The following is a 24,915-nucleotide window of genomic DNA, read 5'->3' on the forward strand; positions in this document are numbered from 1 at the left end:
AGTGTTAGGGCATGGGCTTTCCAGGCAGAAAGGATCTTAAAGATCTTGTACTTGAAGGGTCTCCTTTTATGGAAGAGAAAACTGAGAGACCCAGAGAGAGATATCAGCCTCTCTAAGGTCGAGAAGCTAGGAATAGCAAAGATGGCATTCGATCCTAGTCAATTGGATGCCACAATTGGCACTTTTTCCAGAGAACCTTGCTTCTGGGAAGGAGGAGACGGGAGGAAACAATAGCAGATGTTTGCTTTTCTGAGACAGGAAATAGTAGAATGTTATCTCTCTGGCATTTCCATTTCCTGGAGAAAGACTGAGTTCAGACACTGGATTTCCAGGCATGTTGGGGTCAGCCCACTCTTGCCCCTTTGATTTCAGCACATTTTTTGAATTTTAATGGAAAGTATGAAAGTAAGGATAAGTATAAGAAGCTTCTATTGAAATCCTGGGAGAAGAAAAAGCAGTTATTTTTAACAGTTGAATTTAAACTCCTAGCTGGTTTAGAGCTGAAAGGCAGAGTACTCCCAGCTCACCTAGCCAACCCCCACCTGTCACAGATAGGGAAACCCTTTGATCTGTTTGACAGATTTCCAGCCGTCCATGAAACATTCTGTTGTTTGGAGGAGATGGGTGAGTGCATCCATCTCCATGCTTTCATATGGCTCCCTGAGGATGCTGGCCAGCCACCATGAAATTAGCGGGGTTTGATCTTGGCACAAGGTGCTCATCTGAGACTTGAAAGAAGTAGTTAGGAAAATCCATGCGCTGAAACATTTAAGATATGCTTTGTGGTCTCCCTTTTGTGTGATTGTCAGCCAGGATGCATCCCGAGAAAGGGAGCCTGCCAATTCCCTGCCACAGGTAGAGAATTTATGGATACCAGGGGGATTTCCTATTTGAGATCTGAAGGGAAACATTTTTACCTGTTTTTCCCCCATTAAGCTTTCAGCAAAGGTCAGCTGATGAATGTGGATGAAATCAGGGGAAAACACACAGCTCAATCCCACAAGCAGATATCAGTTGGATGAATGAATGAAAAAGCATTTATTAAGCACTAACTATATGCAAAGCATTATGCTTACTTCTGGCAACATAAGCAACAAAGGGACAAAATCCCTGTGTTCTAATAAGGGACAGGCCATTTAGCAGGACTGATGGAAGATGTCCTGGTCTGGGGGTGCAGCAGCAAAGCACATGGTAATGCTTCCTTAATTCCAGTTTTCATTGTTCAAATTATATCTTATTTTATTGAAATAGTCTGAATGGATTGTAGTATCTTTATCTAAGATGAGAAGGATCTTAGGATTTGAACTGTAAAAGACATTGAGGGTCAGTTAGTCCAATTCTGACATTTTAGAGACATTTATGACATTCTCATGTCCAGAACGGGAAAGTTCTTGTCCAGTCTCACATAGGCAATAAATGATAGAGTTGAATGTTTTGCCCTTCAAAGCCAGTGTGGTCTCTCTATTATATTATGAGTAAGTTTTTGTCCCTGTCCTATATAGACAGTTTGGCTTTTGAAAGGACCATAAATGGGGCAGTTAGGTGGTGCACCAGCCCTAAAGTCAGGAGGACCTGAGTTCAAATATGACCTCAGACACTTAATACTTCCTAGTTGTGTGACCCTGGGCAAGTCACTTATCCCTAATTCTTTCAGGAAAAAAAGGCATAAATTATGTATGCATGTATATTAAATCTTTATAAAATACAATGTACTCAAATATACATATCTGACATGCTTTTTATATGTAGACACACATACCTGGTGTTTTTTAAAAATTTATTTTCAGTTCCATATTCTCTTTCTCCCCTAACCTCTCCCTATCTATTGAAAAGTAAGAAATATGACACCTATTATACATATGAAGTCATGCGAAACATATTTTTCACATTAGTCATGTTGCAAAAGAAAGAAAGAAAGAAAAGGAAGAAGGAAAGAAAAGAAAAAGAAAGTGAAAAAACGTTTCAGTTTGTACTCAGAGTTCATCAATTTCCTTTCTGGAGGCAGATAGAAGTTTTCATTATGAGTCCTTTGGACTTGTCATGATTCACTGTATTAATCAGAGTAGTTTAGTTTTTCACAGCTGATCAGTCTTACAATATTATTGCTATTGTGCATATTGTTCTCTTAGTTCTATTCACTTCACTTTGCAACAATTCACATGGGTCTTCCCAGGTTTTTCTGAAATCATCTCCCTTATAATTTCTTACAGTACAATAGCAGTCCATCACAATCAGGTACTTGTTCAGACATTCCCCAATTGATAGGTACCTCCTCAGTTTCTATTTTTTTTTTTTGCCACCACAAAAAACTGCTGTAAGTATTTTTCTACATATGAATCCATTTCCTCTTTTTTTGATCTCTTTGGGAGTATAAGCTTGGTAGTAGTATAGTTGCATCAAAGGATATGCATCTTTTTATAGCCTTTGAGCATGGTTCCATTTTTTTCTCCAGAATAGTTGGGCCAGTTTACCCCTCCAGTAATAGTGCATTAGTGTAACCATTTCTAGCATTTGTCATTTTTCTTTTTTGTCATCTTAACTAATATAAGATGGTCTGAGATGATACCTCAGAGTTATTTTACTTAGAATTTCTTTCATGATTAGTGAATTATCGCAATTTTTTCCATATGATTATTGATAGCTTTGTTTTATTCCTCTGAAAACTACCTGTTCTTATCCTGTAACCAGTTATTAGTTGGGAAATGGCTCTTATTTTTTTTATACATTTGACTCACTTCCTTATATAGTTGAGAAATGAGACCTTTATTAGAAAAACTTACTGTAAATTCCTCCCCCTTTTTGCCCACCTGCATTTTTGGTTTCCTTCACAGGCTAATTGTACAATATTTCAGAGTCCAATTCTTTTTGAACAGCAAAATAACTGTTTGGTCACGTATACTTATTGTGTATCTAATTTATATTTTAATATATTTAACATCTACTGGTCATCCTGCCATCTAGGGGAGGGGATGGGGGGAAGGAGGGGAAAAATTGGAACAAGAGGTTTGGCAATTGTCAATGCTGTAAATTTACCCATACATATAACCTGTAAATAAAAGGCTATTAAAAAAATTCCTCCCCCACCCCAGTTTTCTGCTTTCCTTTTAACTTTGGCTGCATTAGTTTTGTTTGTTTAATTTAAAGTAATCAAATCACCAATTTTAATCATCTGTGATCCTCTCTTTCTAAAACTTTTCACTTATTCACATATATGACAAGTAATATTTTCCATGCTCCCCTAATTTGCTTATGATACTGCCCTTTATGTCTAAACCATGTTTCCATTTTGAGCTCATTTTGCTATATGGTGTGAGATATAGTTTAAGATCTGTACTGCTAGGCTACTTTCCTTCACTTAAAAAAATTCCGAAGATATTCTTGACCTTTTGTTCTTCAGAGTCACAGTTATATATTAAGAAAACAGACAGGAAGGCACTGATGGTTATCAGAGGGGTGTAGATTTTGGTTTCACATGCAGGCCGGCAGATAACTGTCAGTGAATGGAGAATAATGAATTTCCACTACTCAGCTCTTCTTCGCCTTTCACTTGCTTGTGATTCAAAAGGACTTTATGATTTGTTCTCTGGTTGTGAGTTAAACTTCTTCTTTATACTAATATTTATATTTTCTTTTCATAAAAGTTTGGTTAATCATGATGTTGATTTTTACATGTACCTTAACTGTGGAGAGTTGAGAGGATCATGCTTGGTTGGGTAACTCACTAAATGTAATGGCTGAAGGTTCTTATTTCCTATTGGAAATCAAATATACAACCCATGGAAGCCTATTGAGCTAGTATTTAAGGGAAGGGAACAAACATTTATTAAACACCTATTATGTACCAAGCCTTGGTCTAAGTGCTATACAAATATTATCTCACTTAATTTTTACAATAGAAGTAAGTGCTGTTATCCTCTTCATTTTTTGATCAAGGAAATTGAGACAACAAAGGTGACTTGCCTAGTAAGGGTCGAAGTTGGATTTGAACTCAGTTCTTCTTGACTCCAGATCAGATAATCTATTCACTGAGCCATCTAAGTAACAAGAAACAAAGGAAGGAAAAAATAGTTGAAAGAAAACTTGAATTTGAACACATTTTGATTATCTCTAGAAGAATGACTGGTCTTAATTAAGAATATCACAGAAAATGCTTTCTCATACTTGGGGCTATGATTAAATAAAGCTCTGCTTCTAAGCTGACCTAAGAGAAAGGCTCAGGTGAGACCAAGAGAGGGCAAAAGCAAAGGAACTTGAAAGGATGTCGCACCTTGAATTGAGCTTAATACACAGAGATGAGAATATTGATTTCTCCCCCTTTATGATTGGTAAGAGGGAAGAGAGCACAGACTCCTGGTGATCCACAATGACACCTAGTGTTGCAAATGGGAACTTGGTCTGTGATGCTTTTTTCTTTTTTGTTTCTCTTGGGAGATTTTAATCTTGAGAATTTTTTTTTTCAGTATTGCTTAAGCATTTGTCATATTAGTACCATGAAGATTAATTCCCATCTTACATTTTCCCCTGAATTTTCCTTTTAATATTTTTATTTCTTCTCTTTATTATTTAAGCTTAAAACTGAATTTATCCCAGTATTGTCTACTTTGGAGGAAGATTTCTATATATTAATTTTAATATTGTATTAGTGTTTAATACATTACACTACAATATAAATACATTAATGTTTAATGTATTTGATTTTATTCTGTTTCATTTTATTTTTTTGTTATAGCTCTTTTAAAATTTCCTACATTTTAAGTCAGGGGTCCTCAAACTACAGCCCGTGGGCCAGATGCAGCAGCTGAGGACGGTTATCCCCCTCACCCAGGGCTATGAAGTTTCTTTATTTAAAGGCCCACAAAACAAAGTTTTTGTTTTTACTATAGTCCGGCCCTACAACAGTCTGAGGGATAGTGAACTGGCTCCCTATTTAAAAAGTTTGAGGACCCCTGTTAAAATGTAAATTATTTTCTCCTTTGATTACATTTTAATTTATTTCATTAAATATTTCCTAATTACATTAACATTGTAAACATTGATTTTGTAAAATGTTGTGTTTCAAAATCTCTCCTGCCCCTCCACCACCCCTCGAGAAGGTAAGCAATATGATATTAATTATGCATGTGAATTCATGTAAAACATGTCTTTATATAGGCCTTTTTTTTTAAAATATCATACATACAAAAGAAAAGGTCAAATGAAGAGTATCCTTCAGTCTTTTCAGAGTTCTTCAGTTCTCTCTCTGGAAGTGGGTAGTAATTTGAAAGTCCTTTGGAATTATCTTGGATCATTGTCTTGATCAAAAATAAGTTTTTCATAGTTTGATCATCATCATAATATTTCTGTACTGTGCACAGTATTCTCCTGGTTCTGCTCATTTCACTTTTCATCAGTTCACATGTATTTTCCCAGATGTTTCTAAAACCATACTTATCATTTCTTATAGCACACTAATATTCCAACACAATCACAGACAAGTTGTTTAGCCATTCCCCAACTGATAGGCATCCCCTCAATTTTCAGTTCTTTGCTACTATTAAAAAAGCTGCTAGAACTAATTTTTTTGTATAAATTGGTTATTTTCCCCTTTTCTTTGGTTAGATCTCATTTTAAAAAAAGTTTTCATGTGAATTATTTCCATTCAACCAAACCTTGTGGACTGTTCAGTAACATTAATTTAATGCTGGTTATTTGATGATATCTAAGAGAATACCAATTATTTTATGATTGCCATTTTATTTTTAAAAATTATTTTTTGCTGAGGCAATTGGGGTTAAGTGACTTGCTCAGGATCATGTAGCCAGGAAGTGTTAAGTGTCTGAGATCAGATTTGAACTCAGACCCCCCTGACTTCAGGACTGGTGCTCTATCTACTGCACCACCTAGCTGCCCCTGTTGTTTGCCATTTTATTATAGCTATTTGTTCACATTACTTTGCTGATATTGTTAATTATTAGCGTTAGAAATCAATCAAATTGTTTGGCTAATTGATATATTACTCTATTTAGTGACTGGGCAAATATTAGTTTTATAGATTAACTTTGTGAAAATTCTTGTGATACTTAGAAAACACAGTCAATTCATGCAGTTTAATATTGATAAGGAATGACTGGTTGGTGGAATAGATCTTAAATATAGGAAGGGGAATCCATGAAGGATCTCTGTCAGCTACTAAAATAATTTGGCCATTTGCAAATACCTTGAAAAATTCCTGGACACTAGCCCTCAATCTTCAATCTGAGAAGGAGGAATTATATAATTCATGATGGGAAATAATGAATAAACTCAGCAAATGCAGGTAAACTTTGAAAATCCCTTAGTTACCTACACAGGATTAGGTCATGGCAATGGACAGTTTCAGTAAGTTATTCTAATAGGAGTGATTAAATTCATGCATCCTTAGCTAAGATAGTTACTCTTACTTAAATGTCATTGGAGTGATATCTTCCCCCCAAGTCAGGTAGCAGTATGGCAGGAATTCTGTGGTTACAATCTACCTGCCATGACCAAGATCAGGTCACCACTTCGTCATAGGAGGTGGGTGGGACCAGCCTCTTTGAGACATAAAGAGAGGGCTTCCTTGAGGGTAAGAAGTTTATTGGATCAGTCAGAAAAGCCCAGCTGGATAGTACATATATGTTATGGAAGAAATTCTGCATTTGAGGCATCTACATTTTAGCAGAAAGGGGGTCAGCTGATTTTGTGATTCATATGAACACTAATTGTGGAGATTGGGAGAGATAAGCCTAAATCTGTGATCTTATAAAAATAGAAATAAAGCAAACAAAGTAAAGCAATCACACAAGGGATATACAAATCAGAAAACTATAAGCGAGTCTGACATATAATAGACATCTAATGCTTATTCTCTTCCCATCCATATTTGGGACAGGGGGTATATCCAAGGATTTCACAAGACTTAGCTTACCACATCTTGATCACTATTGGGAAAAACTAGAATAATTTCTATTGTCTGCACTGAATGAACTCACAGAACATCTTCAGAACCTGTTGCAACACCACCACAGAGTCTAATAATTCATATATAAGGATGGTATTGGAGAAGAAGGGAGAGATATGAATATTAACTCTTTTAGTCCTCATAACCATTGGAAGGTAAGTATTATTATTTCCATTTTATAGTTGAGGTGACTGAGGCAAACAAATTAAATAAATAAATGTTGAGTCACACAGCTAGGAAGTTTATCTGAGACCAGATTTGAACTTAGGCCTTCCTCATTTTCAGGTTCAGTGCTTTATCTATTCTATCACTAAGCTGCCTCTTCTAGGTCAGAGGAAGACAAGGAGACTAATTTTATTTTTCCAGTTGGATTTTACTCATGACTTTTTTTTTGAATTCATGACTTAAGAACTTAGAGGGACTTTCCACTTTCCAAAAACTGAAGGAGACATGAATTACCTGAATTACCCACAAATGTTGGAATATCTTAAAAAACCTTGGAAGAACAGGAGAAAAGACTGATAAAAACATTAGATTGGCTAGGGGACAATGGTCTAAAAATTTCCATTGACAAGTACAAGTCCTGTAGATCTTTAAGCAAGTATATGGTTCATAGTATAGTACAAGATATGAGCAATGACCAAGAGAAGATTAAAAATACTTCTTACTTCGCCTTATCTACACAAGACCCAAGAAACTTATAAAATTGGATGGTTATTACTGTAAATTTGTTAACAAAATAAAGAGAAGAAAAATTTAAAAAAACAATATTGATACTATTATTAAACCACCAAATGACTTCACTGAAATCACATAGAAAGACTAGAAACACAACATTTTCTTGAAACAAGCAAAGTCCTTGGGAAACCAAATGAATGGACAGATGAGAACAAGTTTTCAAAGATCAGCCAACTGCTTCTCCCCACATGAACTGGTGTTGGCTTTTGCTGTCCCACACAAGCTTTTTGTCCTGAATAGAGAGGCTAAGCTTGAGGTTTTTCAGTCAGTCCTTGCTTAAAGAATTATGGTCACATGAAACCAATTGTATTTTCCAATAGTAACAATTGTTGTTCCAATTGAGCAACAATGAGATTAGCTATGTTATCCCCAGGATGGAATTCCTGGCATTGAGGTGGATTGTTAGGACTATGGTAATCTACCATTGCTGTAAGTGTGAATCTGGAACACAATCTGACATATTCTGACCAGTATCCATTTATATACCATTTGCCAGAGATAGTTAGCAGCTTTAGCTGATTATGAATTCAACATTTGCTGAGCTAAGGGAAGGCTAATGTGGATGGGGATGCTCTACACAGAAGACCATATGACATTGAAGCTATGGCTTTGCCTGCAGAAGATGTAAAATTACAGATGACACACAAAATGGGATTAGAAATTGAGGGCATTCCACCAGATAGCATGCTGACGGCATTCATGAAGCTCCTCTCATTGTTTCAGCCTTCTTGGCAGAGAGACCAACTAGCCAATAAAGAAGGTCTTGATATAAGTCACAATGTGAGGCAGTGATGGCAAAGAAACTATACTGATTGCTTTTAAAAAATTTTTTTATTATAACTTTTTATTTACAAGTTATATGCATGGGTAATTTTACAGCATTGACAATTGCCAAACCTTTTGTTCCAATTTTTCCTCTCCTTCCCCTCACCCTCTCCCCCCAGATGGCAGGTTGGCCAATACATGTTAAATATGTTAAAGTATAAATTAAATACAATATATGTATACATGTCCTAACAGTTATTTTGCTGCACAAAAAGAATTGGACTCTGAAATACTGTACAATTAGCCTGTGAAGGAAATAAAAAATGCAGGCAGACAAAAATATAGGGATTGGGAATTCTATGTAGTGGTTCATAGTCATCTCCCAGAGTTCTTTTGCTGGGAGTAGCTGGTTCAGTTCATTACAGCTCCATTGGAACTGATTTAGTTCATCTCATTGTTGAAGATGGCCAGGTCCATCAGAATTGATCATCACATAGTATTGTTGTTGAAGTATATAATGATCTCCTGGTTCTGCTAATTTCATTCAGCATCAGTTGATGTAAGTCTCTCCAGGCCTTTCTGAAATCATCCTGCTGGTCATTTCTTAAGACTGCTTGCTTTTTGTGAAAATAAAATGCCCTCCATTTTCTTAGAATGAGATTCCTGCATTTAAAATCCACAAGTAGCCCACGTTCTTTGCTACTACCGCTGAGCAATTTGTCTTTTCTCCCTGATGAGCGATTTTGCAATTCCCTTTGGTTAACCCGGGCAGGAGCAAGAACTGTGGGGAATTTTTGAGCCCTTTGGAAATTGCTTGGACCTCTACAGGGATCCCCAGAGAAGGTTACTGTGCCCTGTGAAGGAAGGGACACCTGCCATTTTGTCCCCAAAGTCTCCATGATTCCAATTCTCAAGTCCTGCAGTGACTACCTCCAGCACTAAAAACTGAGGAGGACAAACAGCATAGAATAGAAACAGACACTCCAAGCCCGATTTTCAGAGGCAGGGTAAAAAAGGGAATGGGGAGGGATAGACCTATCTTCTCCCCAGTTCAGTTCATGGTTCTGGCACAGTAATTAAAAATTGCCAAAAAAGAATTTAGTAGAAAGAGGTAGAACTGATTGGTCAAAAGGATCAGTCTTGCTAGTTTTAACCATATAGACAGCCAGTCCAATACACTTCACTGGGGAAAACAGAAGCTGCCATTGTAGGCAATCCCAACATGCCCTTTGCAGGTGCCTTTGTATTATAAGAGCTCTGCATGTCCAAACAGCCCATATTACACTCCCGTTCCTTGGAGTCCAACCAAACTGGACTATTCTCCAACCTTCCTTGCTTGTCGTTCCTTTTATTGTCTCTCTTTTTTTGTGGCACATTTTATGCTTAGATGGGACTCTCCTCTCATATTTCAACATCTATTGAGGCTCTTTCTTTCAACTTGTTCAACTTGGTGGTCACTTCAGGAGGACTTCTCTAAGAAGGAAAATGATGCTTCCTTCCTTTAATTTCTATTTTTGAATAATTTGGAATTATTTATTTTTGACATTCTTAAAAAAAATTGAGTTCCAAATTCCTTTCCCTCCTTCTTTCTTTTCTTCATTCATCAAGAAGGCAAACCATATGACATAAATTAAATATGTGAAATCATGTAAAACATGGAAGTCTTTCTATGTGTCTCCAAATTATCCATATGACAAAAAAGCAAGAAAAAATAAAATGAAAAAAATTTTTCCTTCAATTTTTACTCTAAGTTCATCAGTTCTCTCTCTGGAAGTGGATAGCATTTTTCAGCATGACTCTTGGAAGTATGTTGGATCACTATATTAATCAGAATAACTAAGTCTTTCATAGCTGATCATTTCTACAACATTATTGTTACTTTGCACAATATTCTCTTGGATCTGCTCACTTCATTTTATTTCAGTTCATTTATATCTTCCCAGGTTTTGCTAAAACCATCCTGTTTGCCATTTCTTTTCTTTTCTTTCTTTTTTTTTGATAATAGCATTTTATTTTCCCTCCAGATACATGACAAGAAAATTTCTAGCATTCATTTTTTCCAGATTTTGAGTTCCAGTGTTCTTCTTCCCTCCCTCCCTCCCTTCCCCTCTTCCAAAGAAGGTAGTCTGCTCATCATTTCTTTTAGCACGCTGTATTCCATGACAACCATATACCACAACTTGTTCAACCATTTGATGAGCATTCTTTTAATTCCATTTTTTTTGCCACCAGAAAAGGGCTGTTACAAATATTTTTTGTACATATGAGTTTTTTCCTTTTTCTTTGATCTCTTTAGGGTACATACTACTAGGTAGGGTACATACTAGGTAGTAGTAGTATTGCTGGGTCAAAGGGTATACATAGCTTTATAACCCTTTGGGCATAGTTCCAAATTGTTCTCCAGAATGGCTGGACCAGTTCCCAATTCCAATAGTACATTAGTGTCCCTACTTTTCCCCATTCCCTCCAGCATTTGTCATTTTCCTTTTCTGTCATATTAGCCAGTTCTTTCCTGTCTTTTCTTCTCCGTTCCCCTCTTGTTCTCTTCTCTCTCTTCTCATCCTCTTTTCTATACTGTCATACCCTCTCTTGTTCTATCCTTTCCTCCTTTCCCTGTGTGTATGTCTCTCTCTTTCTATCTCTGCTTTTCTATCTTTCTTTCCTTTTTAACCAGTTATCAGTCATGAATTTTTAGTTTTCCTTCAGACTTATTTGAAAAGCTGAAAAAATTTTCTTTTTTTCACTTTCATAGGCTCGGTGACTCTGAAGACTGGCTCTTTGGAGAAGTTTTCATTTAGGAGTTTTGGGTTAGGAAAAATCCTTAGGTGTAATGACTCAGCTTTATAATACAATGAATTCTAAGGAAGTAAAAAAAAAACATCACCAGGACAGGTCTGTTGAGAGTCAGCTGTGATCAGGTTGAGGGAGACAGTGTGTGATTATAGTACAATCCAATAAAGTGTGAAACTGAGATTTTCCTAATTATCTTGATTTGCTTGAATCTCTTATTATCCAGAAGATACTGACTTGGAAATCAGGACTCGCCAATCAGGACGTGGCAGACCAGAGATCCTTTGGGAACTCTGTGCAAGTAGCTGAAGAACTAATCCTCAATGGGCAGAATTTTTGCACAAACGTCCTGGGCCAGGGCTCCTGGAGATTTTTTCATCCTGACCTACTTCCTTGTTCTGTTCAAGGTGTTTCAGGATTTCTATGAAATGACCCCTTTCTCTAGTAAATAGAAACTGAACCTAAAGAACTGTGGCAGTACCTGATTGGACAATGGCACAGACATCCTCACCCAGTCTCATAGTTTCTGTCTTAATAATCCTAATTCCCTGATGAGTTCATTTGTGACTGCAGATCTGCTCACATGCTACCAACTTGAGAGAAGTAAGGCATGCATAAAACCCAATACCATTTAGTTTGTCTTAGATTGAACTCTGTGGTTGACAACCTCCTTATGCCTCAGTTTCCTCATCTATAAAATGGGGATAATAATAGCACCAACTCTCAGAGTTGTGTGGGTCAAATAAGATAGTATTTATTAGGCAATTTGTAAACCTTAAAGTGCTATGTAAATACATGCTAGCTATGATGATAATGATGATTTCCTGATTTAGCAAAAGAAATAGGAATCATAACTTCAAATTAAAACTAGAAGTCAGTCTCTTCAATTGCACTTCTCAGGCTCCTAGCATAATGCTAGGTGCAACATGAATCTTTGTTGAATGGTATAATAATACAGTTAATAAATAAAGTAATAATAGTAAAGTAGTGAATAAGGGCTCTCCATCTGTATGTTGAGGAAAGATACCCTAATGTAACAAGGAGCCTAGATGCAAAATTATTCCCAAGATGCTCTTTGTCACATGAATCAGGCAGTAAGGAAAAGAACAATAACGAGAGTCTTGGCTCCATAGAGAGATCTGATGGGCGAACTGACCTAATGAGAGAATAGTTTCCAGTTTTCAATATATGCCCCCAACTCTGCAGCCTTCTCTTTCTCTGTATGAAGCTAATTCTGTTCAACAAAGATTTATGTTGCTACTTTCCTTGGTTGGTTATAAACCATTTGATACTGGCTAAGAAAGAGAGTAGTCGATCAGTGGAATATTTCTAAAATGTACAGAAAATTGACTCAAATTTACAGGAATTTAAGCCATTCTCCATTTGATAAATGGTCAAAGGATATCAATAGACAATTTTCAGATGAAGAAATTGAAACCATTTCTAGTCATATGAAAGGGTGTTCCAAATCACTATTGATTAGAAAAATACAAATTTAGACAACTCTGCGATATCACTGCATACCTCTCAGATTGGCTCAGATTGACAGGAAAAGATAATGATGAATGTTGGAGAGGATGTGGGAAAACTGGGACACTGATGCACTGTTGGTGGAGTTGTGAACTGATGCAATCATTCAGGAGAACAATTGGGAACTATGTCCAAAGAGTTATTAAACTGTACATACCCTTTGATCCAGCAATGTTACTACTAGCTTATATCCCAAAGAGATCTTAAAGGAGGGAAAGGGACCCACATGTGTAAAAATGTTTGTGGCAGCCCTCTTTGTAGTGGCTAGAAACTGAAAACTGAGTGGATGCCCATCAGTTGGGGAATGGCTGAGTAAGTTATGGTCTATGAATGTTATGGAATATTATGGTTCTGTAAGAAACAATCAGCAGAATGATTTTAGAGAATCCTGAAGAGACTTACATGATCTGATGCTGAATGAAATGAGCAGAACCAGGAGATCACTGTATGTGGCAAAAACAAGATTATAGGAAGATCAGTTCTGATGAACTTAGCTCTTTTCAATAAGGAGATGACTGAGCCAGTTCCAATGATTTTGTCATCACAAGATCCCAGAGAGTAGGAACTGAGTGTAGACCACAACATGGAATTTTCACACTTTTTGTTGTTGTTTGCTTGCATTTTATTTTCTTTCTCATTTTTTAATTTGTTGATTGATTTTTCTTGTGCAGCATGATAATTGTATAAATAGGTATACATATATTGGATTTAACACATTTTAAAAAACATGTTTAACATATATTGGATTACTTGACATCTAGGGGAGAGGTGGGGGAAAAGAGGGGAAAATTGGAATATAAGGTTTTGCAAGGGTTAACATTGAAAATTATCCATACATGTGTTTTGAAAATAAAAATTTTATATAAATATTAAATAAATATAACATAAATATATTTTATTTAAAATTATTTAAAATAAATATAATATAAATACAAATATATTAAATAAAAAATTAATAATTTGGCCTTATGTGGCCCATGGGCTAGACATTCTTGACCCCTAGTCTAGAGAGAAAAGGAAATCCCAAGGTACTAGACTTTGGTGGGATGGCATGCTAGACCTAGAGGATGGTATATGAGAAGGCTTCCCTTGTAGCTTTTCCTTCCCAGAAATCTTTACTATAGCAGAGTCATTGTGAACCTGGGTATTATAGTCATAGGACCTTGTTCAAATCTCACTTTGTCATTTATTACCTGTGTGACTCTGGGAAAGTCAGCTAACCTTCTTATATTTTAGTTCCTTCCTCTACAAAATCGGACTAGATGGCATTTGAGGTCCCTTCCTGCCCTTGAGCTACCATCCTGTCATCCTAAAGTTATAATCAGGCTGGGTCCTGTGACCGAATTAAAAAGCTTGCCTCTGGTTTACCTCCATGGTCACTCAGCCAGTCAGAACGGAGCCCATGGGGCAAAATCCTGAAGCCAGTACATTTGTCTCACCCAGCTCTTTGCCCCCGGTGAGAATAAGGATGCAAATTGAGGAGATGAAGAGCGTCATTTTAGAGACACAGGAAGCAGCTAGAGAGAATTCCCAGGAATCTCCCAGGCTGGGTCTTTGATCAACCCCACAATCACAAGACAACTCAAGTTGTAGTTCTGTAAAATAGACAACAGATGAGTTCCAAAGACCCAATATAACAAGTCACTTTTAATCACCCGAAGGATTTGAATTTTTGGATGACTTCCTAGTTGAAAGGCTACTAAAGCCCTTCTTGGCATGTGTGGGCACCCTCTGGTGCCCCAGGATGTCAGTCTGTGCTCAGAGCTCCCAGCCAGGGCCCCTTCTCTGCCAGACACGGGCACATAACAATAAGCTCTTAGGGGAGGCAGGGGCAGCCCAAAGAGAAAACAGGAGTGAAAGACGAGAAGTCCAAAACAGGGAAGGAGAAGGTAATAAAGAAGAGGGAAGCCTTAACTTTCCAGCGAAGTCCTATTGTTTTAACCTTGGGAAGCCATAAATTCAGAGGCTCAGCCTGGTCACAGAAACAAAGGGTTAAGGAAATCTAAGTGTGCTGGGGGAGATCAGATCCTGTGGGGTCACCACAAAGCAGCAAGGAACCTCCAAGGGACTGAAGATTGGACTGACCATCTTTTTACTTTAATAGGGCACTTAATGTCTCCTGTTGCAATCTTCGGACTCAGGATGGCAGTTAATTCCCCAGAGTGGAACCTAAGGAGGAGGAGGAGGAGGCAGGGTTGGAATTGGATACAAACAGCTTTACCTGCAATCCAACGTAAGTTTATATCTATGTGTTTATTTTAAGTGATTTGGTGCATTAATCGTTCCATATTGAAATAAGATGAGCCAGTAAACGTTATCTTTTAATAAATCCATCTCAAAGGATTAATCACTTACTGATTTAAATACCTTACTGTAGCAAAAAAGTTTATGTCACCTTTGTTGGGAACAGAATTCTTTAATTTTTTTTCCTCTCTAGGGTCCTCCTCCTATTAAGTTGTGTTTTATTGTTATTTCTTTCCATATTATAAGCTTTGAATAAATTGTGAGCTCAGGTAGTCTAGTATGTTGTTGTAATGTCTATTCTTGCCACCATGCCTGTAATGGGATCTGAGCACTGAAAGTGATCTTTGAGGCCATTGAGGTTAACCAAAACCTACACAAGAATCCCCCTAGGCAACCTGCCTGACAAGCGGTCATCCAGCCTTTGTATACAGACTTCCAAGGAAGGAAAAGCCCTTCTTTTTGAAACAGCCCATTTCACTTTGGGGAAGCTTTAATTAATAGGAAACTCTCATGTATATAAAATTGTAATTTTCCCATAGTTGTACCTTGTTCTGCCCTTTGGGGTTAAAAATAAGTATGACTTTTTCTATAGAAAGTTATCATTTACCCAAAGTTTTCTTTTATTCACGAAGCATTCCCAGTACTTTCAACTAATTCAGTACATAGAGACTACTACTTTTCTAGCCCCTAATTGAACTGGCAGGCTCACTGCCCAGAGATTGGTTCCTTAGCCCCATAAAGTTTGGGGGAAGTAATGAGGAAGCAGAATCTCCACAGGTATGCTTCCTCATGATTATCATGTAAGAATCAATTTGTCATACAGACTCAATTAGCTTTTAGTAAGGGAGTCATTTCTAAAACATCCCCTCCCAAAGTCTTTGACAAATTCTCCCACTAATTCTTAAAATGTCGGAGAGAAAGTGGGCTCAAGCTTCAAGAGTATGTGGCAAAAAAATTCACAGCTCCTGTGAATCCCTTTGTGGGAGTCCTCCAGATGCACTGCCTTAGGGGTCTATAATTTTCTGCCAGTTGTAAATCTGTGACTTGCCTATTTTTGGCTTCTGATGTAGCCACTGTCCCCTCCTATTCCAAGATTGCTGTTAAGATGCAGTTGGGAAGATTGGAAGTCCTCTGGATGTGTGAAGCTCACAAGTAAATGCTCTTCCTCTGTAGCATCACTTCTAATTCATCCAATGAGTCATCAAAGACATTTACAAATGAAATGCTTTTGACTGATTTGATTTAATTGAGATGTATTCTTCCCTGGTGAAAATACGAGGGTGATGGATATTTGAGTAATGGTCCTCTTCCATTCAAGTCCAATTCACTTGCATCACTTCTCTGATGTCATGGGTCTCTTCAGGAATGAAGCACAAACAACACTCCTGGGGGAATAGTATTTCATTACTTTAGGTGTGTTGACACAATTGGACTGATTTACTCTAATCCTAATTGCCTTATCTTTGCCTGATTCATCCCTTACATATTCTTCATGCAGCATAAATTTGAGAGCTTTCACCATCTCGATTGTATTTCTTTATGTATATCTTTCTTTCTTTCTTTCTCTTTCTTTCTTTCTTTCTTTCTTTCTTTCTTTCTTTCTTTCTTTCTTTCTTTCTTTCTCTTTCTCTCTCTCTTTCTTTCCTTTCTTTCTCTTTCTCTCTTTCCTTTCGTTTTCTTTCTTTTCTTTCTTTCCTTTCTTTTTCTTTCTTTCTTTCTCTTTCTCTCTCTATCTTTCTTTCCTTTCGTTTTCTTTCTTTCTTTCTTTCTTTCTTTCTTTCTTTCTTTCTTTCTTTCTTTCTTTCTTTCTTTCTTTTTCTCTCTCTCTTTCTTTCCTTGCATTCTCTCTCTTTCTTTCTTTCTTTCTCTCTCTTTCTTTCCTTTCGTTCTCTTTCTTTCTTTCTCTCTCTTTCTTTCCTTTCGTTCTCTTTCTTTCTTTTTTTTCTTTCTTTCTTTCCTTTTGTTTTCTTTCTTCCTTTCTTCCTTCCTTCCTTCCTTCCTTCCTTCCTTCCTTCCTTCCTTCCTTCCTTCCTTCCTTCCTTCCTTTCTTCCTTTCTATCTGTATCCTAAGATGTGGCAACAGGAATTGACCACAATATTCCATATATTATACAACCAAGACAAAATGTAATAGGACTATTACCGGCATATCAGTGAATCAACAAGCATTTGTGACTGATTTACAATGAGCTAGGTAGGCTTTGGTGATGTCCTCAGGGTATACAAAGAAAAGCAAAAGACAGGGATTTATAATCTAATGCAGGAGACAACGCATAAATAGCAACATAAAAGATGTATAATGTAAATAGGAAGGAATCTAAGATGGCAGGCACTAGCACTGGGAAAATGGACAGGTGGGGAACTAGAAAAGGCCATTGCAGAAGGTGAGATTTGAACTCTTTTGAAGGAATCAAAGGTGTGTGTATGTATGTATGTGTGTGTATTTATGTAGCAAATTATTATTTCATATTTTCCTTGTAATCTTCCAAACCTTCCTAGATAGTGTATTCAGGAATCATTTCCACTGTGCACTTGCCAAAACTCCCTTTTAGCACCCCTTTTTGTGTTGCCTTCTTTTATTAGAATGTAAGCTCTTTAAGGATAGAGATCATCATTCTTTTTGCCTGTGTTTGTGTCTCCAGCACTTAGCCTTAATATATAAGCTGAATACTTGAAACATATAGAAAGTTAGAAATTTGGCTGGTATATCAGAAAAATATACTCCTAGTTGGGAGCATAGGAAAAAAATAACACTTTACTTGGAGTCTGAAGACTTTAGTTTAATCTTGGTCCTGTCATTTAGCAACTTTCTGCCCTTCTTAGGTTTATATTTCCTGCCTCCAGAAAAGGAGGGATTTTGGAATGAGAAGCTGGAGTTCTGCTTCCTCCCATTTCACTACAAGCTAGGACTATATTCAGTTGTAAATGCCACAAGGACAGTGATTGGGTGGAGAGTGTCCAGAATGAAAAGTTTAGGAAAGGGAGGCAATTGGAAACTATGCCATTTGTGGATTATCTAGACTAGAGAAGAAAGGACTCTGGGCAGACATGATAGTGGTCATCAAGTATTTGAAGGACTGTCATAGAATCAAGGCATTAGACTTGTTCTTGGGGGGAAATTTATTAGAACAAAAAACTGTCCCAAAATGTGTATGCGGTTAATTCTGATCCCCTTCCTCCATTAGAATGTTAGGTTCCTGAGGGTAGAATTTCACCTGCCCCAACTTTTTGTCGCTATATTTTCAGTACCCAACACTTGGGTGTCTTGCATGTTACAGGTGACCAAAACACATTTGTTGAGTTTGGATTCAGATTTGAGACAAATGGGGGAGTTAGAGAAAATGATGAGAGATGAGAAGGCAAAAGGCTTGGTGCTGAGATTAAGGTGATAGAGAGTTAAATGAGAATTGAATGAATAAAGATATCATCCAATAACAGTGAGAGACTTTACAGGGCCAGATATGCAAGATGTATAGAGAATTAACAAATATTCAAATATATTATATATCATTTCCTCCCTTTTTAAAATGGTCAGAGAATATAAACCAATACCTTTTAAAAGAAATATAAACTATTGAAAGCCATATGAAAGAGTGCCTCAAATAACAAATAATAAGATAAATGAATATCAGAACAACTCTGAAGTTTCATCTCATACTCTGCAAAATTGGCAAAGATGATAAAAGATGGAAACAGTTGATACTGGATGGATTGTGGATAGATAGGTATGCTAATACACTGCTGGTGAAAGTATAAACAGGGCCAATAATTGAGGAATTAAATACAGAAAGAAATTTTTAAAATTCAATTTTATTTTTATTTCTAAATTTTCTCTTCCCTTTCCCCTCATCCATGGAGAAAGTAGAGAAAAAAACCATTAAAATATGTATAGTTATACATAAACAAATTCACACATTCATCATGTTCAGAAAGAAAAAAGAAAAGAAAATGTGTTTCAGTTTTTTTGTGTTTATCAGCTTTCTAACTTGAAGTTTCATGAGTCCTCAGAAATTTCTTGGTCATTGTGTTGGTCAGAGTTCCCAAGTCTTTTAAAGTTTGTTTTTAATTTTTATAATGTTGTTGCTATCACATAAATTGCTCTCCCAATTCTGGTCACCTCACTTTCTATTACTTGATAAAAGCCTTAAGAAAGAAATATTTATGCCCTTTCTTTCCCTTACAGACCAATGCTTTCTGATAAGATACTTGAAGTATGTCAGAAAACTGTTGCAATGCTACAGATGAGAAATGAGGCTTGAACTAGGGTGGCAACTATATGAATGAAGAATATAATTCAGATGTCATCAAGTAAACAAGCATTTATTAACTGTTCACTATGACTAGCTACTATGCTATACACCAGGGACAAAGAAAAGCAGATAACAGTTCCTGCCCTCATAATTCTAATGCCGAGTACCACATACAAATAATTATGAACAAACAAGCTATAGCTGGGATAAATTGGAAATAATTCACAGAAGGAAGGCACTAGTATTGAGAGGTATTTGGAAAGGCTTCCTGTAAAAAATGGGAATTTATTTGGGACTCCAAGGAAATTGGGGAAGTCAGAGGCAGAGATGAAGATGGGGAGTAATCATTGAAAATGATCAAATTTGGGAGATGGTATATCTTTTTGGAGGAACAGCAAAGTGGCCAAAATTACTGATTGAAAAGCAGAAGGAAATAAGGTACAAGAAGATTGGAAAGATAGAAAGGAAGCAGATTGGGAAGGAATTTAAATGCTAAACAGAGGATTTCCTATTTGATCCTGAAGGTATTAAGAAGACACTGGAGTTTATTGAATAGGGGAGGTAATGTAGTCAGAAGACTTTAGGAAGACCAAGGTGACAGTTGAGTGGAGGATGGATTGGAGTAGGAAAGATTTGGGCAGGGAGAACAAGCACCAGTTATTAAATAGTCCAAATATGAAATGATCCAGGCTTGTACCAGGGTAGTAGCAGTATTAGAAGAGAAAAGAGGATTTATAGAAAAATCTTATGAAGGTAGAATTAATAAAATTTGGCAACTGATTGGATAAGGGAGAGTAAGAAGATAGAGTTGAGGGCAACAAGTTTTCAAATTTGGGTGAGTGGAAGAGTAGTGGTATCCTTAACAGGAATAGAAAACTTAGGAAGAAATGTGATAGGTGTGAAGGTAGAAACATTAGAGTATGGAAGGAATGGAAAAAGATTTATGGATTAGGTTAGTTTTTTCATAGTGAAAGAAGATGACAAAATTATAAATTAGAGACATAGGATAAAATCAACTGTATTAACAATAGAACAAGGATTCCAGAGGACAAAATAGAATATAAAAGCATAGAACAATGTGGACAGATCTGAGGTGGATAGGGATGAGACATGAAAAGGGGAGAAAATTTTTGTCTCAGTAAATGTTGACTCAAGCCTGGGGCCACGGGGATTGGAGTCTGAAATTTATCTACAACAGAGTGATATGACTAGTGCATAGGGACTCCAATGCTACAATATCTGAACATGGACTTAACATGAGATCCATTTGCCTCTAGTATTCAGAGATGAGAATCTTTTATTGTTCCATGACTCTGATGATTGAGGAAGAATCATATGGTGATTGGTCTTTGAAGAGATAGAGGAGGGCTTAACTAGATTCCTGTTTTGTATTCAACCTGGAGATTCAGGTTGTACTTAGTAGGATGCACTCTATATTCCAGACACTCTGCACATGTCTGGTACAAGTACTCAGAATCCTATCTCTGAGTGCCTAGCAGCAAAATTGCTCCATCACCTCCTCCCTGGGAGCTTTAAGTGTGCTTTAGTTTAGGCTCTGAGATGGCTGATGCAGTTAATAAGTAGAGCTAGGATTTGAACTCCCAGTTCCACATTCAGTGGTCCTCCAGTTCCACATTCAGTGTTTTTCTTACTTCATTGTATTGCTTTAACAAACATTTGTTAATCATTTACTAAGTGCACATGTGTCATGACAGTTCATGAAGTGGCCCAAGTAACAATGTATGGTCAGAACAGTATGTGGGCCACTTTTGCAAAGAATTTACAGAGAAAGGGCTAACAAATGGACAGCTCCAGTGCTGAAATGAATTGTACAAAATATGACAAGATTCAGGATAGGACCTCCAGTATACGAAGGTATACTGCTACAAAAAATTTATTAAAGACTCAGGTGAGATGATTCTGGAAGGGTTATGAACAGTCTTGCTGAAGGGGATTATATGCTGATGAAATCACAGATCCCTTAGAGTATAAAAACTGAAATATGTACAAGACACCATGCTTTGCAGCTAGCTTTCAGGTCCTCCTCTCAAGTAACTTACAGTCTAATGGAGGAAGAACAAGTATATAACTGACTTTGATACAAGACAGAATGTGATAAGCACATAGGAGATGTTCATATAAGATGCTCTGAGTATTTTTAAGAGGGCATCATTTCTTTCAAATGGAGGGCCAGAGAAACCTTCAAGAAAGAGTGGTACTTCTATGAGGAAAGAAGAGATTTAATTTTCCCTCCCAATTACATGTAAATATAGTTTTTAACATCTACTATTATAAGATTTTGATCTCCATTTTTTCTCCTTTTCTTCCTCTCCTTTCCCTTCCCAAGATGGCAAGCAATCTGATATAGATTATATACATACAATTATATAAAACATGTTTCCACATTAGTCATGTTGTGAAAGAAGAATATAACAAAAGGAAAAAAAAACATGAGAAAGAAAAAAGTGAAAATGGTATACTTTAATTTGCATTCAGACTCCATAGTTTTTTCTCTGGATGTGGATAGCATTTTCCATTATGAATCTTTTGGAATTGTCTTATATGCAATTGTATTGCCGACAAGAAAAACTCTATCAAAATTAATCATCATACAATCTTTTTTCCCGGTTCTGCTCACTTCACTCAGCATCTGTTCATATAAGTAGAAATGAAGATATTTCAACATATGAAGATAGAAGATAATCTTCCTGGAAATATTAGAAACAGATGGGGCCTTGGAATAGCATACTTTCAAATCTATTTCTCTATTAGATTGTAAACTCCATGAAAATAGGGACTATATCTTCTTCTCTTTTCTTTCTTTCTTTCTTTCTTTCTTTCTTTCTTTCTTTCTTTCTTTCTTTCTTCCTTTCTTTCTTTCTTTCTTTCTTTCTTTCTTCCTTTCTTCCTTTCTTTCTTCCTTCCTTTCTTTCTTTCTTTCTTCCTTCCTTTCTTCCCTCCTTTCTTTCTTCCTTTCTTTCTTTCTTCCTTTCTTTCTTCCTTTCTTTCTTTCTTTCTTTCTTTCTTTCTTTCTTTCTTTCTTTCTTTCTTTCTTTCTTTCTTTCCTTAGGCAATTGGTGTTAAGTGACTTGCCTAGATTCACGCAGCTAGGAAGTGTTAAGTGTTTGAGCTTAGATTTGAACTCAGGTCCTCCTGAATTCAGGGCTGGTGCTCTATCCACTGCACCACCTAGCTGCCCTTAGGGACTATATCTTACCTAAATTTTATATCTCTCCTGGTATCTAACCCAGAGCTCTATATGCAAGGTAAATTTATTTTAGTGGATGTGAAGCAGAGATGTGACATGATAGCTGCACAGATTAATTCATTCCTATGCTTCACTAAGGGAGGTAGAATATTTCTGAAGCAGGGAAGTGATAGCCACACTTTCTTCTGCCTTGGACAGATTTTAGGAAGGATATTGGCAAACTAGAGGGAATCTAGATGAGGATGACCATAATGTTAAAGGGATTAGAGATCTTGCTATAAGAAGATCAGTTCAATTAATTTTAATTCATCAAGAACTTAGTTTAGGTGCCTGCTACATATCAGGTACTATGCTGTGTAGGAAAAGATGACATGAATGGATGGCATTAACTTCAAAGGAGAAAAGGCTATGATGTGTTATCTTTTAATACTAGATTTGGTCTCAATTTGATAGCTGGGAAGGCATTGTTTCCTTCTGAATCCAATGGAGAAGATTTCAAGAGATGTGGTATCATCATGGGAAAACTATATTTCAGTTAATGGGAAGGTTCAGAAGAAGGATAGTGATTTCTTTGGCAAGAATAAGAAAATTTGGAAGGTTTTGGGGAAAGATAACAAGTTTGGTTTTGGACATGTTGAGTTTGAGATGCTTCCTGGACATCCAGTTCAGGATGCAGTATTAGAGGTCAAGAGGGAGACTTGGGCTGAATCCATGGATACAGGAATCATATGCATGAAAATGCACTCATGGGAGCTGAAGAAGGCACCAAATGGGATTATATAAAAAGATTTAAGACACAGCATCGGGGGACATCTATGATTAGTGAGAATTGCATAGATGAAGAACTAAGAAAGGATAATGAAGAATGATACGGTAAGTAGGAGTAGAACCAGGTTATTACAGCATCATCAAAACATAGAAAGGAAGGAATAAACAGGAGGAGGAGATCAAGCAGTGCTGTAGAGAATACAAGAATGATGATAATTGAGAAAAGGCTTTGTGTTTGTCAGTGAAGAGATCTTAGGTGATTTTGGAGAGAGATTTCAGTGAAATGATGAGATTGGAAACCAGACTGCAGAAGGTTTAGAAGAGAGTAAGAAAAGTGGGCTTTTTCAAGGAGTTTAGCCAAAGTAAGATTACACAAAGGAGGAATGCTAGTAGGGATAATGGGATCAAATGAGAAGCTTTGTTGTTGTTGCATGGGTATGTTTGCAAGAAGCAAGGAAAGAATCACCAGTTAGAAAAGGACTGAAGGTAAAAGGTAGAGTGGGGCTAATAGTGGGAGGAATTTATAGGAGAATATGGCAGGGAATAGGATCCACATTGTATGCAGAAGGATTGATTTTAGCGAAGAGAAAAGGTGCATTTTCATTTGAGCCACTTAGTCAGTGAGCATTTACTAAGCATCTCCAGTATCTCAGGAACTGTACTAAAAGCTGGAGATAGAGAAAAAAGAGGCAAAAGTTAATTCAGGCCCTCAGGGAACTCACAAGCCAATGAAGGAGTCAACAAACAGATGAATATGTATAAACAAGCTCTCTCTCTCTCTCTCTCTCTCTCTCTCTCTCTCTCTCTCTCTCTCTCTCTCTCTCTCTCTCTCTCTCTCTCTCTCTCTCTCTCTCTATATATATATATATATATATATACAGTATATACAGGATAAATTGGAAATAATTAATAGAAGGAAAGCCCTTGAATTAGGAGGCATTGGGAAAGTTTCTGGTAGAAGGTGAGGTATTAGTTGGGATTTAATGAGCTTGGAGAGAGGTGGAATGTCTTGTTCATAGAAAAACTGGGAGGATGGCGTCACTGGATTAAAGAATGCATTTTGGGGAGTAAAGTGTAGGAAGACTGAAAAAATGCAAGAGAATCAAGTTATAAAGATCTTTGAATGGAAAACAGAATGTGTTGTGTTAATCTTGAAGAGAATAGGGGAGCCCCTTGAGTTTATTGAGTGGGGATGGATGGATGGCATAATTTGGATCTGCATATTAGTAAAATCATTTAATGACTGAATGGAAGATAGATTGGAGTAGGGAGAGAGGGAGGCAGACTCGCCAACAGGTCATAGCAATAATGTGAACCTGCACCAAAATAGTAGTTATTGGAAGGTTTGGAGATAGCTGGAGTCATGGGTGATAATTAGGTTGTTAGGTAAGGGGTCAAGAAAGGAAAGAGTACAGCTAGTGCCAGAGTGGTGGCTTAGGAAAGAAGGAAGAAATGGTTGGAAGGAAGGAAAGGAAGTTATCATAAGGATAAAGAATAGGGTTATAGAAACCATATGATTTGGTGTCTATTTCTTGTCTCAGCAGAGCTTGGACCAAATATATCTAGGATACTCTACAATGCTATTCACACCTGACTTTCACTCTTTGACTTTCTATTCTTGGGCCTTCTGATCCCTGGGACCATCCACTTTAAGTCACTTTACC

Source organism: Sarcophilus harrisii, chromosome 6 (assembly GCF_902635505.1).
Source record: "Sarcophilus harrisii chromosome 6, mSarHar1.11, whole genome shotgun sequence".
In the NCBI taxonomy this organism is placed as follows: domain Eukaryota; kingdom Metazoa; phylum Chordata; class Mammalia; order Dasyuromorphia; family Dasyuridae; genus Sarcophilus; species Sarcophilus harrisii.